Raw genomic sequence first — 17,572 nt, forward strand, 5'->3', positions numbered from 1 at the left:
AGTCATAAGTTACAGGTTGAGGCAAATTAAATAGCTTTTTTCATTTTTTAAATTAAAGAATCCTCCATTCATTTATTTTAAATGCAATATTTTCAACCTTTTTTCATTTAAATTAAAATTTAATTTTTCATCTTTTAAGCTGTTGTCAGAGTTAAGATATCTTAGTAACGTTTAAGGTTAGTTCCCTTGAGGTCATGTACTTACACAAGTTGTGCTGTGTTGCTTATTTATTTATTTTTTTTAAGCTACAGATCTTATATATATATATCACGTTACACCGCTGTGCTCCTCTTAATCTTATTTTTGGGGCTCAGTCCATGATAGCAGCCGTGTGCTCTGGCTTCTGCAGCAGCTGCCACATCTTTGTACGCCGTGATGTTATCAGGTAGAGCAGTCGAAATCACCCAATTTCAGAAACAAAATATAGCTTCTCCAAAGCTAAAAGTATTTCAGTGTTTTTTTGTTTGTTTTTGTTTTGTTTTTGTTTTTTTTAAAAAAAAGTCATTTTGGCTCACAAGTCCCAAGGCGTGAATATCAAGTCAAAGATAAGTTTGTCAAACGTGTTTCAAAGTTTACACTTACTAGACAACAAAACTATCCTACAGTAAAGTTAAATAATAATAATTAAAAAAAAAACTCTTAATCCTTTTTTATTATGTGAAATTAAATCATTAGGGTATAATATTTATTACGTTTTCTGGGGACCTGTTCTCTGTTTAAAACTATAAGGTCTTGTCCTGAAGGAAACAAAGTAATAGTTTTGTTGGAAAACAGCAGACAGAGATACACAAAATCCAAGTGTTTATCCCTTAAGCCCCCGGCTGTTTTCTGAATTTCCACCTGATAAACTTAAGCCTGAAATGAACAACCCTGTGCCCGGTGGATAAGAGACACTTTTCCTGCCATCTCCACCAGGTATTTGAAAAACTCCAGAAAAGATTTATGTTCTATAGACCCCTTCATGGCCTATGTCGCTGTGACGTCACACCGTTAGCTGGAGGCAAAACAGAGGTGAACTCTGTTACTGTCAACCAGGAAAATGTTGTGGTGTTATATTTTTTGGGGGCCAAAATTGAAAAATCAGAAACACTAACTTGAAGTTTTATCGCTTACCAGCCACTGCCAGTTGTGGACAACATTGGCTAAACATGATTAAAAGAAAAGATTAGAGACAGTCGATCATCAATCATCAACAACTCACATTTGAGTTCTGATTTATGATCAGGTAAGATTGATATCTAATACATCATTATTTTCAGCCTTGATGACGTCATGGATAACATAAGCCTAAACTGTGACTGAAATAATGTTAAGTTAATCATTATATGGAGGATTCTTGATACATGCTAATGCTAATGCCAACCGCGAGCTAACGCAGCGTTAGTTGCGTGTTTTAGGGGTGTCCAAGCAGAAGTTGCATTTACTACGTTACCCTCCACAGTGGTTCCACTTACTTCACTTGATAAAGACAGACCAGACTTCGTCCCCTCTGTGTCCTCCTTTGGTCAAATCGTCCATCCGGTGAGGAGTCGGTGAATATAGTCCCATCAGTCAACTTTTTAAAAACACACTCACAGTCTCGGGGAGTGAGTGTATTAGTATATTCTCTAAAATATACGTTATCCTTGTCCATTCTTGCTAAAACAGTCCATTGAAAAATGCTTTTGCCTCCAATTAAGCCCCGCCCATCAAAAAACGCCACACTGTTTACGAGCTGTGAAGGAGTCTATTGGGCCATAGACACCAGTGCTGAAAAAACGTGTTGTGTGTTTTCCGTGCGTTGCTGCAATGATTATGCACAGAGCTCTGAGCAGTATATTACTTACAGCACAGCATGTCAAAATTGGCATTACCTTGCAACAAGCAAATAGGACATCTGAATTTATCTCAGAATTTAAGGGTTACTTCACACCTATTTTATTCTGATACACACAAGCAATTGCTGTTGCAGGGGGGAAATAGGATTTCAGGAATCACTAAACAATCAAATCACAACCGGAACAAAGACAACAAGTCTTTATTTAGGTATTTTAGGTATTTATTGTTGTGTTATGGTTCATGTAGGAGTGTTTCCTATTTGAACAACATGTTAGGATCCATCTGTCTAAGGAGGTTGAAATCTATATTGACCTGAATACATATGTTAGAGCAGACAGCTCATGTTCTACATACTGTGTGCTGCATATATGTATAGCCTGTATAAAAACAGGCTCAGCTTGTTTTGGAGCGTGTCACATATTGACTAATATATCCGTCTCATGCCTAGTCAGATTATTCTTTTTGGCATTTACCTAAGCCGTTAAATTAGAAACTCTAATCAGGATGATTTCAATCAAGGTGGATAAATATTGGCCATCTAAACATAGCCTAATCTCTCCCTTTGGACATCAAACTAAGTCTTGATAGTTTTCATTTTTCCTTTGAAATCACTTCACCGCACACATTGATTCTCTAAGATCAGCCGCTCTTAGTCATACCTGTGAAATTGCCGCAGTCCATTATTTCAAATAATCCACCCTGAAAATGAGGCAAACTTCAAACTGAAGGTATTTTTTTTATTTTATTTTTTTTACCACAATAACACCTCTGCCTTTGATTTAGACGAAGATCTGTTTTGAATCTTGGGACATTATCTCGAAACATCACGTCTTTGTGAAAATTTGATCACGGCAGACAGCTTTGATCTCGGCAAAGTACAATACGGTGCCTCGTTATTATCTTTTAATGTTCCTCTGGTAGGCTTCCAAACTCTGGAGGTATTGTTAAAGGTTGGCTTGAGCTGAATACGACGATGACTGTAGGTGCTTCATGACCACTCAGAAAGAGTTGAATCTTTGAATATTGATTGCCATCTGCTTTCTCTTTTATTCCCATTAATTATGTATTTGAGTGACACCGATTTCTCAGTGAATTGATAAATACTGTTGTAAACTGGGTAATTTACATACGTTTAAGACAGACATTATCTTTAAAATCCTTTTGAGGCTTTTGCTTTCCAGGACAACAGACTGCTTTGCCGCAAAAACTCTGATACTACGAATGTCGTCCACCTCATTTATGGAGGGCTTCACCGTCTCTTTCAAACTTCAAGGCGCTTTAATGTGTCACTCTTGAAGCATTTCAACAACATTTATAAATAGAAAATGCATCTTATATCATTTTGGTTACTGTAACCAGTTGTGGATTATCAGAGAATGGACATGGGCGGGTCCTGTGGTGTCATTTGATCGATTAACATACAGTAATTAGGCATAACATTATGACCACAGGCACCAGGACGTGGTTAGTGGCGGTGTTTGGTTCCTATGGGTTGAGCTATGGGTTGTGCATCATCCCCCAGATACTTTTGATTTACTTCTCCTGTCAGTGGTTTTAATGATGTGGCTGATCGGTGTATATCCTAACAATAATTCACCATTATCAAAAAAAGCCGGCGCATTTAAATACTAAATCTCTCCTTTGCTGTTTTGCATACCCTGAGTTTGACAGAATAATTTACACGACCAATTTCATTCTAAAAGCATCATCGCGATGCCCCGATACACGTACTCTGCCCCTCTGAATGAAACCAAAGACGACATTTACACGTGTCTTGTGCATTAGAAGTATTGTTTGTCACCTTCCAAGACAAAAAGATAAAAGCCTGCAGGCGACGGCAGACAGAAAGAGGGCTGATTACACTCCTGGTAGAACAACTGTAAGACGCGAAGTGCCCACTTCATAGCTTAAATGACAAAGCACGGCCACTCATCCATTTACTTGTTACACTGAGGCCAGCCTCTTATCTAAGGTCTGGTGTGTGGAGAGCAATTACACTTAATCCTACACGTTGTAAAATCAATCTTTAAATCCCTGTCAGCTTGAAAACCGAAGGTACACATCGTTGCACATGTCACTCTTTTTGGATTTAGCCTTGTGTTTTCAGCTATTTCTTTAAATATCAGGACATTATGGCCCCACAAAAAATTTGACTCAAGTGCAAGCACTGCATTTCAGCAGGTGCTGTTTTTATTACATACCTATAACCACAGTCCGTTTTCATTATGTTTTCTACTGGCCAACATTGTCCTACTTCATAGGTCTTCAACAGGGGGTCTGTGACCCCTGGGGGGTCTGCAGAGTTACTGCAAGGATGTCACAAGATCTTTGGTTGATTAGACATTTTTATCTATTTTTTATATTTCTTTGAATACACATTAAAATGAATCTAACATATTTTAGTATGATAATGCAGTATCAATGCAAAATGATGATAATAATAATAATGTATATTTATAAATAGGCCGAGTTTAATATAGAACACATGTAGTTGGTAGGGGGTCCCTACTTAATGTCTCCATCAGTTCGGGGTCCTCGGTCTGAAAACCGTTGAAGACCCCTGCGCCACCGGTGCAAAGAAAAACCTAGAGGAACATTAGCTGTAATTCCAACATGAGACTTGCACATCGCTGTGAGGCCTAAGAACGTTATTCTCTGAGAGGGCGGTGTCAGCCACTAATCACGGCCGCCGCCGCACGCCACGGCTCAGAGGAGGGAGGGTGGCATGAGATCAGATGAACAGCAGCAGAAGCTCAGGCTCTGCTAATCCAAACCACCGGGGAATGTAGGTCGCTTGGGCTAATAAAATATCTGGATTACTGCGTTGCTGTGCTATTGGAAATACATTTGCATGTGTTTACATGCTCGCAGATTCACAGTGCGGCTCAGTCCGTGATCTAATGTGGGACATAAATAGAGCAGTTTTAGAGTGTTTGTAATGTGCATGCTCTTGTTCTGCGTGTGAGTGATTCAAACTTTTGCAAAGTACATTTTTATGAATTATTTTATAATGAATCCACAAAAAATATAGGTCAAATATTATTTAATTGCATTACGAAATTAACAAAGCATAAAGTGTCAGTTGGGCCTATACTGTGCAGGACTAGGCAAACACACAGGCATTACATAGTGGCTGGTAGGTTGTTACTTTTCCAATGGGTGAAATAATTATATGAATAACATTTTCCATCATGTCAAATTAATAATTGCACGGATGAGTACATCCACACATAGCCTAAAGGACTGCGCCACCAGTTCACTCCAGCTGGTAGTTAAAACCTGGTTATGCCAACATTTTCTTATCAACGCTTAACACTGTACCGCAGGGGTTGATGGGAATGTCATTATTTTCTGGAGCATCTGGTCATAAACCACATGAAAATGCTCAGAACCTATTGGGTGCAGTGTTTGAGGTTTATTTTAACTGTGATATTTTATCAAAAAATAACATGATAGGCAGACTGCAAGAGAAATATAAATACCAAGTCAATTCTAAGTAGTTGTTGATGTATTTCATTCTGGTTGGCTAGGCTAGTTAGCTGGTGTCTTCTTGTTGGTTGCTAGTTGGTAGCTGACTGCTAACCTGCTGGTCGTTTTTTCCAGTTGGACTTGGCTTCTAAATGCATTTTGCCTCGGATCATGGCACAGGTGATTTTAACATCTCATCCGGTGTAATAATTAATGAATCTTATCCTAATTCACATGATCCTTGGATGCTCTGAAATCAGGATGTTGAAACAACCCTGATGCAAGAAAAAAAAGACATGATCTGTGGTTTTGTTGTTTGGTTTTCCACCATGAATTTGTTGTCTTTTGTCAATGATGGATGTGTAGGTTGACTAAGGTTTAACATTTGCACATTAGGTCTTGGGCTGTGTTTCCCAACTGGGAACTCATTTTCAGTTTATTCAGAAATGAACACAAAATAAATACATCCTCCTGGACTTGTTAGCGTGGCTGTAGATTAGGCGTGTAGATTTTAGGAATGGAATTAATGGCTATGAAATCCACAGAGAACACGACCTGACACTAAGAGTACTAACAATCACAATAATAAGGACGTCTTTGGTTTCAGCCTGCAGCCTTTCATTGTCTAAACTGGACTCAGGTGAAAACCAAGATGTTTCCAGCTTGTGTTGCTCTGCCTTGCTCTCATTTAGAAGTAAAAAGTATAATATTTGCCTGTGAAATGTAGAAGAGTGGAAATATAAAGGTATCTGAAATGTAAATACTCAAAAAAAGACAGATTGTCAGGCAGTTGTTATTTTTCTAACTGTTTGCAGCACACAGGCTTGTGAATAGCAGTCAGCCTTAGCAGCAACTTTGTGTTTCACTCTTCAAAATGATGATGGAGCATTATAACAGGTTCAGCTCTCTAAGACGCTAACAGCCTGTTACTTTACGCTTTAAAATCTCTTTGCACCTTTAGATCCCATGGGGCGTTTTGTCCAAAATGGCTTCAGACAGAATGGCATGTTCACAGTAGGGATCCGGGGCTTTAATCCAACCGTGCATCAAATCCACAATCCGTGTTGCTGTTACTGCACTAGGCTTAACTGGACCTGTCCTGTGGGATGGCTTTCGTACGCAGATGTTTTACTGCAGAATGTGTGTTTCCTTACTTAACGGTAGGTTAGATTTTTCTCGTACTTTGTGGCATTCAGGTCAGCTGCTTTGTGGGAAATTTGTGTGGGATTTTCTCAGAAATGCTTGATGAGCTGTGACACCCCGCGCTCCGGCTTTCCCGGTATTTCTAGGTTCCAGGTGTGGGATGATTTCAGTGCAGTCAGCTGTGTCCTCTCCCGTTTATTGTTTGCAAATCGTGTTGTCGTCCAAGAGTCGATTCCTGTGGCCAGAGGTGATTACAGGAAGCTGCTGCTGGCCTAACTTTGATGTGTTCGTAGAGTTTTTGAAGATTAGTGAAAGATGTAGTGCCTTGAAGGATGCCTTAACTGCTCTCGTTAAAGGGTCGCTTTACTGAGTTTGATACAGATCTAGGTCAATCTACTCACCTCAGCTTTTCTGATGCGACGTACAGTACTTTCAGTTTTCATTGCAGGATAAATATGAACTGTTTTTGTTTGCATTTTGAGAAAAATACAGTGAAACAGGCTCCATTTAAAGCCCAGAGAACCTGGTTTGTGGGAGCCTGTTAATTATTGATGCCAAACACGCGTACCTTAAGTTGCTCACTTGTGATCCGATGGCCCAGATTAGATCTTAACGGAAGGTCTGAACAGGCCCTAAATGACTGGAGGGGAGGTTAGGATTTTATTGGTAACGTATGTGGTTGGTGCCCACCTATAACTCCTGCAATTAGAGGCTGTTGTCTGCATGAGCCTGGGTAGTGTCATCTTCTAACACCTCTGTGATAAAGGAAGTGTGGCGCCACTTATCAGTCACTTACAATGCATCTATCTCCAAAATGTCTCCCTTTCACACCTTGACTCTGGAGAGTTTCATGTCATTAATAGGTCCTTGGAGAACCACTAATTGTGAAAAGACACCCTCCAGGCTATGAACAACACCCTTTAAGTGCAGGAGTGTTTTGTAATGAATCCAAACCAGTTCTCAAGTTCCAAGATTTAGATACATCCTGACATGCATGATATGTCAATATACAGTACTGTTTTAGGCAGGTGTGGAAAACCTAAGAATGCTTCATAGTTTATTTTCATCAGTTCATTCGAGACAGCATCAATTCTTCTAGGTACTTTCACACAGTTTTTGAAGGAGCTCCACCAGTAGGTTGTTCTAAACACCTTAGAGAAGTAACTACAGATCTTCAGTAGATTTATGCTTCCTCAAATCCTTCTGTCTCTTCATGTGGTCCCAGACACACTCCAGGGCTCAGTGGGGGCCATGCCATCACTTCCAGGACTGCAGAATAAATTTGGGGCCAATCATACTCCTCCCTGATGGTATTCTATGACAGACAAGTACCTGCCTGTATTTCTCAGCGTTGAGGACACCATTAATCCTGACCAAAAAAAAAACGACACCCCAAATTTGCAAGGAGCCTCCACCATGCCTCACTGTTGCGTAGTAAAATATTTCAAATTTCGACTCATCAGCTCAGAGCACCTGCTGTCATTTTCCTGCACCCTAGTTCCTATGTTTTCATGCATAGTTGAGTCTCTTGGCCTTGTTTCCATGTCAGAGGATGGATCTTTGGCTGCTACTCTTCCGTGAAGACCAATTCTGGCCAGACTTCTCCAGACAGTAGATGGGTGTCCCAGGGTCTCACTGGTTGTTGCCATTTCTGAGCTTATGGCGCTGCTGGACATCTGGTATCCTGATGAGGTTCTTATCCTGTGATGAGATGCCATTGTTGTCAGCACTTTTGAAAAGTGGTGGGACAATTGCTGTGTTGTATGGTCACTGTCGGTGATATTATTTCAAATCCACACAGTTCAGATGAAACTAATAACAGGACGGCTGGATAGGAGGCAGCATTTTCCGTCGTAGCCAGGAGTTCTTCCCACACCGTGTCTGAATGAAACCAATTAGCTCAATTAGCTGCACATTTTTCACGGCCGGACACAAAGGTCTTTCATCTGGCTGCCGTCCAGTTGACCAGTCTAGGAGCACAGCCAGGTAGGAGAAGGAGGAGCACCTGAGCAGCCACTGCAGTCTGTCTGCCTCCACGCCTGCCTCCGCTATTTCATTTTCTCTGTGATGATGAAAGGATATATTTTTAAACACACTGCGAGTAGATCATCTTGCCTTACATGAGCGTCGCGCGTGGGAGGTTGCTATGACAATTGAGGTGCTATTCGACTAGTTTAGCTGGAGAAAGGGAGAAACACCCTCCAAGAGCAGATAGTGTATCTAGCTAGAGAAGTGCAGCAAAAAGCGAAGAGCTAAAAGTAGAACGAGAAACAGCAGAGTGGTCACACACACTGAATGCAACATTAAAGTCTGAGAACCTTGATTTTGCAGAAGATGGTACATTTAGTGGCTGAAAGATTTCCTAAAACTGACTTGTGTTTAGTGCTACCAAAATCGCATGAACTACTTAACAGTGGCGTTGATAATTATCATATAATGTTCTTGGTATAGTTAGTTTTCATCCCTAATCCCACTAAACTATAACTGTGCAGTAGGCTGCTTCTTGACTTAATCCAAGAGTTGATGGTTTTCTAGGATGAACAACTGGAAACTACGTATGTTTCCAAATTTTATACTACAGATAGAAATCTCACAAATATCAACTCTCACTCCAAACTATCACACAAACACGTAGGATACAGTTGAGAATGCACCAACACATTACACTATATAAAACACTGACATGATGCTACTATGGAAAAAGTTGCCAATGTTGTTCCAAATTTTATAACAATCAATCCAATGATCCCTTTACTAAAATATTGTCGAGTTTCTCTACTGCATTTTAGAAAAAAATGCATTTGGAGAATAATTTGTACAAGCCTTGCATATCCATGCTTTACTACCTAAAATTAAAAGCCAAAAATTTTATGTTATGGCTTTTACATGTCATTTATATTAGTTCACACAAACACTACATCCATGTGCTCCTGTTCCTGTCCCTCTGTCAACTTTTAGAACCCACTGTGGCCCACGAGGCAAAAAGTTTGCCCACCACTGCGCTAGAGGCTATTTTTCATTAGGCCAGATGGAAGTACTTCGCCCTTATCTATTCTGCAGCTCTTCATCAGACCGGGGTTCTCTTTCCTTTCCAGAGTGCACCTAACTGCACGCCGTTTTTAGACGAAAACTCTCACACGACCGCATGCGCGTAAATTTGGCTGCGGCTGCACCTGGTGGGAGGAACGCTGCTAACTCTGTGTGTTAAGAGATGAACAGCACCACAGTTTGTGAATGCAGTTTGTCATTATTACTGCCAAATGTCAGCCCGGCATAGACGCGCTGCCACAGTGTTTTATATTTAGCCTGAAAGATTTAAGATTTAGAAGTTTCTCCTTCCCGACTCGTGACGGCTGAGGAATTTGCGACACCTTTTATGTCTATGTGTCATGTTTACACGTCTGACATATCTGTGATGGTCAAGGGAGGAAAAAAAAGGAAAGAGTTCTTTACAGGAATCTGCTGAGTTAAATCCTCTGTTTGAGTCTTGTTTCGTGATTAATGCTCTTGTGCATCTGCTCAGTGAGAGTGCACCGCATGGCCATCTGTCCTGGTGAGTGTGTGTGTGTGTGTACTGTATATGTGTGTTTGGAAGTATGCTGGGAAGAGAGAGATGGAAAGCATGTGTATGGTGAGATTGCGTTTAAGATCAGAGAAAAATTACGTCGGAGATCAAAAGCGGAGGCAAGTGTGTGTCTTCTCTGTGGCCGTAGGTTGCTAGCGGGTGTATGTGCAATTTAAGTAAAAAAAAAAAGATTAAACTGTACCCCATTGACTTTAAGTGTACGTGCGTGTCTTATAGTGCCTCTATCCATGTGAGCCAACCTTTCTTGCAGCCTCTAGCTTCTTATAAACGAGTTTCCCCTAGAAGCTCTTACACAACAGATTGGCTGATTTGGCTCCTGCTGTCAGCAGCAGATTTCTTTGTTGCTTGGATATTCACGGACCTCATCTACATGCATCTTTACAGTAATCCCCCCACTGTTTCCACACAGTCATATAGCCGCACGAATCACAAATATCCCTCGCGCTCCAACTTGGTGCCGCAGAAACTCGGCTAAAGAATGCATATGTCTGACACGTGATGCCGTGCCACAGCTACACTCGCCGTTTGCCGCCCCCCCCTCATCATCGTCATCGCTCCGGCATCATATTGGCGCCTCAAATAGAGCTCACGAGGGATGGCTCTGCTACTGTAGCCTGTCCACTTCAAGCCTCCGCATGGTAGGAAATCAGAGCACTGGCTGTTCCAGTTACTGTTGCCGTCCCTTACCCGTGAGCAAGTCTCACTATTTCTGTCTGACTTCTTCTAATTTGGCTTTTTAAATCCGAATAATCTAAATAAGACAACATTTTTCAGGCTGAGGACCCCCAAACTGATGAGAGATTAAGTAGGGACCCCCTACCCGCTGTGTGCTCTATATTAAATTTGATCTAGTGCTATTTATAAATACACATTTTTTTAATCATGTTTCAATCTATAGTAAGCTATTTAAATAATATACACTTTTAAATATTCATTTTTTTTTATTTAAAACGTGCAGCTGTAGTGTAGCCAACTGCCATAAACTTACCTGACACAAACAGAGCAGCATGCGCCTCGGATTTCACCTGGGGCTTGAATAGGATCTCAACCAATTACAGGGGAACCTGACAGAGTAAAAGTGTAATATGTGGCCTTGTGATTGGATCAGCACCGATAGGGGCGGGGCCTACTGTGCACAGGAGGCTTAGATTGACAGGTCTCGGGTAGTGGTGCCCCATTGAGGCAGCTCCTGTATCGTTGAATGAGTGAAGAGTTGACTGTCTTCTGCATCCATTTATCCCTTCAATAAAATATGTTAGATTCATGTTAATGTGTATTTAAAGAATTTTTAATTTGTGGGTGAGAAAATAAAAAAAATTTATATAAATGTGTCTAATCAACCAACGATTTTACCCCTACAGTACCTCCACAGACCCCTATGTTATAACGTATATACCACTGTGGGAATGAGAGAACATTCCTTCATTTGGGGCGTAGCTTCAGAGGCGTCACGCATCACACTGCTCTACTCCACGACATCCTACGTTTTTACTAATCGGTTGGATAGTGCACGTGCATTTGTGTGTGTGTGTGTTTGTGTTGTTGTGAAAGTGATTCATTAGTCATTAGTCACGGTTCATTAGTCATATCCTGTCTCATGGGCTGACTCGAGTACGCGAAGGCTCACACACATGCAAACACCCACTTAGTCACACTGTAATTGATCAGTGACAAGAAAAAATTCTCCCTCATTAACTAAACCACAGACAATTTGGACTAATCGTTGAATTCCATTTAATTTTTGATGTGGCCTTATATAATAATAATATTATCCAGAGACTCCTGTTAAAGTGGAAGCTGAGTTTGAGCTTCAAGGCCGAGGGATGAATTGCCATCTTCTCTGCGTTTGTAATTAGTGATTGTGTGACATTTGCATCATTCATTTGATCCGATTCGTAGTCTGCCTTGAAGAGCTCCAGAGTGCCAGCATACGCACTAAAATCACAGTTTACACTTCAAAGAGCCCAGATTCATGTACCTGCTTCATATACTGCCGTCATCAGTTTGAGAAGTTGTGTTGCTCAAAGCTAGCGTGAAGTCTTTCTCGCGCAAGTTCCACAAAATGAATGTGAAATTGAAAATTATGTGCACACAATTGTGCTTTAGGGGATGTTTTCTGTTGAATTGGATGCAGCAGAGGTGACAAAGATCAAACCTCAGGGAGCAAGATGCTCGACTCCTTTTAAAAGGGCCAAGGGGGCTCAGCCAAGTGCCTCTCTAAGGAGAACGACAGCAGTGGCAGAGTTCAAAGTTTGTAGTTATTTCAGAAACAAGTTCTTGGTTTCACATGAACCAGAGGACTGCAGATTTTTCTGTCTGAAATGACGAAATGTAGTTCACTAGTTTTAAGCAGCTTATTTGTGTGAGATGATCCTAATAGTGAAAGTTTATATGACATTGTGTTAACCCAGGGATGTCAAATAGATCGCCAATGTAGTGCGATTCCAATAAAATGTTTTAGTTCTTAGTTGTCGTTTATCCTCACTATGGCGTCTGACACCTGGTTGATGTACAATACAATGGCAGATTGACAGAGTCCCCCACGCATGCATGGAGCTGCTGCAAAACCCTAGTGAGCTAAGCAGTTAGCCATCAGATTTATATCGACCGAACACGGAGTATAAAAATGAGTGAGAGCGCTGGATCAAGTTAGAAAATCTGCTTGAGGCTGGCAACCAGCAGCAGCTACTGTCTGCACTGTGCTACCCCAGCTGACTCCATGCAGTAATGTATTCTATTATATTATATTGGTTGATGGCTAAACATATACATTTTTTTTAATGTAGGGAGATCATGTTGAAGTTTGTAAGCCTACAACATTTAGCCACCCATGTGTTTAACTGTCATGTATGTCATAAAATAGACCCCTTCATGACCTACGTCACTGTGATGTCACAGTGTTAACTGGAGGCAAAACAGAGGGACTCTTCGAGGCTAACATTGTCGCTTGCAACCACAAAAATGTCGTCTTGCTGTATTTTTTGGTGCCAAAACCAAAAAAATAAAAAACAGTAACTTGAAGTTTTATCACAACCAGCCTCTGACAGTCGTGGACAACTTTAGTTTGGCTTTGGCGACTAAAAGAAATGACTGTAGTGAGACAATCAACAACGCACACTTCATATCAGGTCAGGTTAATATGTAATGCATCATCAGTTTCAGCCTGGAAAACGTTATGAGTTAGAATAAATCGTGACTGAAATTACCTTAAGTTGATGCTTATTTAGGGGATTCTTGTTACATGTGTTGTATATTGATGTGCTGAAGAAAGAAGTGATCACCGCTGACAAGTCTTATCTTGCATTTAAAAAGGTTTATTTACAAGAAAGAACAATGTCAAACTCTTGCCGAATCTGAGAGAGCTTCTGGCCAATTGTCGAATCCCCTCTGCCATTCAGCTTCTACAGACCCCTTATATATGGTTCTTATCCCCAAGAACCCCCATTCACAAACAAAACTTGTCTCCTTACAAGGTCTAGCAGTTTTATGGACTGACAACTGGTACATCACCTTTTAACCTTTAAACTTTATATAGACATCCCCAAAAAAGGAAACAAATACTGAGAACGAATGGAGAGGACCATATACTACACATGTTAATGCTAATGCTAACCACTAGGTAACACAACGTTAGCTGCATGTTGCAAGTACTACGTTACCCTCCACAGTGGTTCCTCTTACTTCTGGTAATGTCTTTGTAAAAGAGGCTTTACTTGATAAAGACAGACCCTCTGTGTTCAAATGGACAAAAGTCATCGTTCAAATTCTACTGCAAATCTTGCACTTGTCCATTCAAGACATTGTTATAGGCATGTAACGATTTGTATGCCTTCAACTTTTCTTTTGTGGAAGCTGCGTTTCTCAATTAGATAGGTGTAAATGTCTGCCCATTGCATGGTGGGCAGTCCTGTCAAATCATCCATCACTCACTGGATGGATCATTTGACAAATTACGTTAAGATATTTGAGGGATTCTTGTTACACATTAATGCTAATGCTAACCGCGCGCTAACGCGACATTAGTTGCGTGTTTCAGGAGTGCCCAAGTAGAAGTTCTATTTACTATGTTACCCTCCACAGTGGTTCCACTTTTGGTCCATCCAGTAAGTGAGAGTGTATAAGGGTCAACTTTTTAAAATAACACTCAGTCTCGGTGTATTATTATATTCTCTAAAATATGCATTTCCCTCGTCCATTCTTGCCAAAACAGTCCATTGAAACATGCTAACCGCCATTTCCAAGCTATAGCGTTTGAGATGTGTTGCATCCAGTTAAGTCCCGCCCCTCAAAATCACTGTTTTGGGGTCTATACTGAAAATTTGCTTTGAAGTTTTATTATAGTCAAACAAAAACACATTTAAATGTTTCTTTCATAAAATAAGAAATAATAAAGTGTTCAGATTTGAGAAGGTGTTAGCACATACACTGCTTAAATAAGTAAAAAGAAAACTCTTTACAGAGTTTCTCCAACACATTTTCAGAGTTTCAAATTTGCACATAGTTTGAAACTATGGCATGGTCTTAATCCCATAGGTTGATCGCTGGCAGGCGCCCCATGGCCCTCCACTGGGTCAATGCAGCCATAGTCACCACATGACAGCACTATGGACAAAACTGCAAAGTTTTAAACCACCTTTAAGAAGGTAGATTGACATTGGAAGAAATGAATCTGCTTAATAAAATAAAAGACCGGCACTGATGAAATCTGCAGGAGAAAGACTTTCTTCGCTTTATAAATGAGATGGAAGAGGAGGGAGATCGCATTGGGGGGGGGGGGGGGGGGGGGGGGGGATTCGGGCAAAAGATCAGACTGAGTGAGTGACAAGAGAAATGTCAAGAGGGGAACAAGTGAGATGAGGAAAAAAGAGAGAAAAATTGACTGAAAGGAGGTAGTGATTAAGGGAGGGGAACAGAGTGAAGTGGAGAACAGGAGTAGAAAGAGTAAGTAAGGAGGTCGGAGGAGACGGGGGGTGGGGGGGTGTAAAGAGAATGAGATGAGATGAAGGAGGGGAGTAGATGGAAGTAGACAGAGGTGAGCGTGGGGTCATATAAAGAGGGAATTAATCATTTTGACAGCTTATCTGTCACCCTGTTCACACGCACACACGCACACTTCAACCACTTAAGCACTTCTTAGCATAAGGAGTTACCGCCAAAAAAAAAAAACCTGCAGTCTGAGATAGTTTGGTCTTGTGATCTTAACACACTTACGTACAAAGATAAGGCGAAAAAATCTAAAGTTTTTGCTCCATGAACTAGAGAGGCCACGGCAGTTACATAAATCAAGTGACTATCCCTCACTTACACTTTTGCGCAAGCTTTTGAACACAAATTAGCACCGAGTGGAGACCGTAGAGACGTGCACTCTTGTCAGAACCTTCAGACAACATGCGCGTCAGCCCAAAGGGAGAGACGTAGCCCCGGAGGTGACGGCGGCGGCGGCATGGTTGTCGTGTCCTGTAAAGCTCTTATAATTGCAGTGTGACACCAAAAAGTAAGCTATGACTACAGGTGTGAGAGAACTCTTTCAGCCTCCCCGCCATGTTCTCTTTCTCTGTGGCTCTTTCTCAAATTAACGGTTCAGCCCGCTAGATGTGACAAACTGATAATTGCGGCAGGGTGCGGGAGACACTGGAGCAGTTTAAAAATAAAATCATATTTTTAAATGTGGCTGGGCTGCAAGGTTTCCACGTGGATGTCTTTCACAAATTTGGCTCTGTGGTAAGTGTGCATACAATTAAATAATAGATGGGATAAAGGGGCGTGATATTTGCTTCTTAATGTCATGTTCATGGTCAAATTAGCCAGTGGACAGTGATCAACTTTCAGTCTAAATTAGTCTCAGAAGTGGTACGTGTTTAACAACATGTTTAACTTTGTCTTTAATCTGAAACGTCTTCTTGGACAAATGTGAACTGGAAATAAGACAAAACACCTTTTGAGACTATAGGACTAAGACTAAAACTCTACCAAGATATAAACTTTAAGATGAAAACTCTTGAGGCAATTTCAGATTTGAAAAAAAGAAAACAGTTTGAAACTATTCCAGGTAATTCCCAGCACGTAGCAGAATAGCAGAAGAAGCACGTATGTTTGTAGTCCCCTAATATTGTGCAGGTCTCACTTGTGCCTCCAGTGGCTGTCACCAAGGAGTGTCACTATATGGTGGGGGTGTCTGGTCTGGTCTGGTCTAGGTGGGTGGTACATCTCTAAGTAACATGCAAATGAATTCACTTTGTTCACTTCTCCTGTCAGTGGTTTTAATTTTGTGGCTGATCGGTGTATATTTGAAGAGTGGTTGATTTTGCAGCTGAACTTTCAAATATCCTAACTTTTTATAACTGGGTTATCTCTCCAATCCGGCGTACCTGACAGATTCCCACGGTGTGCCTCCAGTGTTTAACTTCAAATGGGGGACTTCCAAAAGCATAACGTAGCATTTCCACATCTGGTTTTGGGACTCCCAGCTTTATTAGACCCGATGCAATCTCGCCAGCAAATCAGAATCTTCAGACGTGTTCTGATTAAAATGAACTTTGAAGCGGACGCGTTCGACGCTGGAACTTGGGTACATAGAAGGTGCTCCAGAGATGAAGAAGTAAACAGCTGTTTGAAAGTGTGCATTAGCGTCGGAAGAGGCGCTCAGCCCTGCGGTGCTGTGTCTCTTTTATCGCGTGTGCGCTGCAGATGTCCCCGAAGGAAGGGGAGAATGGCTGGAAAACCTCCGGGCTCCAAAATAATGCTGCAAAGAAGAGCTTTCAACTCGCCGTCCTTCAGTGCGATAATTAAGCCCGTAGTGTCAACAGAGGGACAGTCAGGGAGCTCGTCTAATGGATACTGATAGAGCAGAGGACGCAAATTAAAACCTTCGGCCCTCGCCGTGTGCTCATTGGGTTATATGCATTATGCAGTGGCCTATTACAGCCCGAGCCCAGGTGGGACTGATCACTTTCCCTCTTTTAAATATTAGCATTTCATTTCCCTTAGTGTTGCTCTGAGGAGCTGAAGATTGTCCTAATCCATTTCTCTATCCACCCAAAAGTGCTTCATGCATATCTCAAACTCCCTCCAACCTATGTCGGCCTGTCAATCATCAGTTTATCTAATTTGTGCCCGATTCTGTTAATCGTACTTTTCTTCATTATTATTCATCCTTCCTGTGTGTCAGCTCTGCTAATTTTATCTTCCTTTTGTCCGTTTCCTGCTGGATGTGTTTGACTGACTGATTCCTGAATCTCTCTTTGTCCCATGTCTGTTGCTCTTTCAATTATTTCCTGGTGTGAGGTGTTGTGGTGAGACTGGTTAATGGTTTTCAAGTATGCTCATGCTTTCTAGAGTATTTTAATTAAAATAGACTCTATCCTATCAGTTTTCTCCACTACCTCTTCATGTTATGGATCAGTAACTGTATAAATATGTGTGACTATATGTTAATGATAATGTCTCTCTGTCCAGCTCCTCCTGCTTTTCTATCAGGCACGTTTCCCACTGACTCACGCTCAAGTTTTACATGTTAACTAATTGCTAAATCCAGTCCCTGAAAGATGCAGCACAGTG

General features: G+C 41.1%; 1 protein-coding gene across 2 annotated transcripts in view; it reads left to right on the top strand.

Moving 5' to 3' along the window:
- Positions 1–17,572, top strand: part of LOC124997259 (carbonic anhydrase-related protein 10-like) — a 96,424-nt gene that overhangs the window by 48,520 nt on the left and 30,332 nt on the right. The gene's annotated exons all lie outside the window — the stretch shown is intronic.

The sequence above is a fragment of the Mugil cephalus genome, chromosome 20 (assembly GCF_022458985.1).
Source record: "Mugil cephalus isolate CIBA_MC_2020 chromosome 20, CIBA_Mcephalus_1.1, whole genome shotgun sequence".
Lineage (NCBI taxonomy): Eukaryota > Metazoa > Chordata > Actinopteri > Mugiliformes > Mugilidae > Mugil > Mugil cephalus.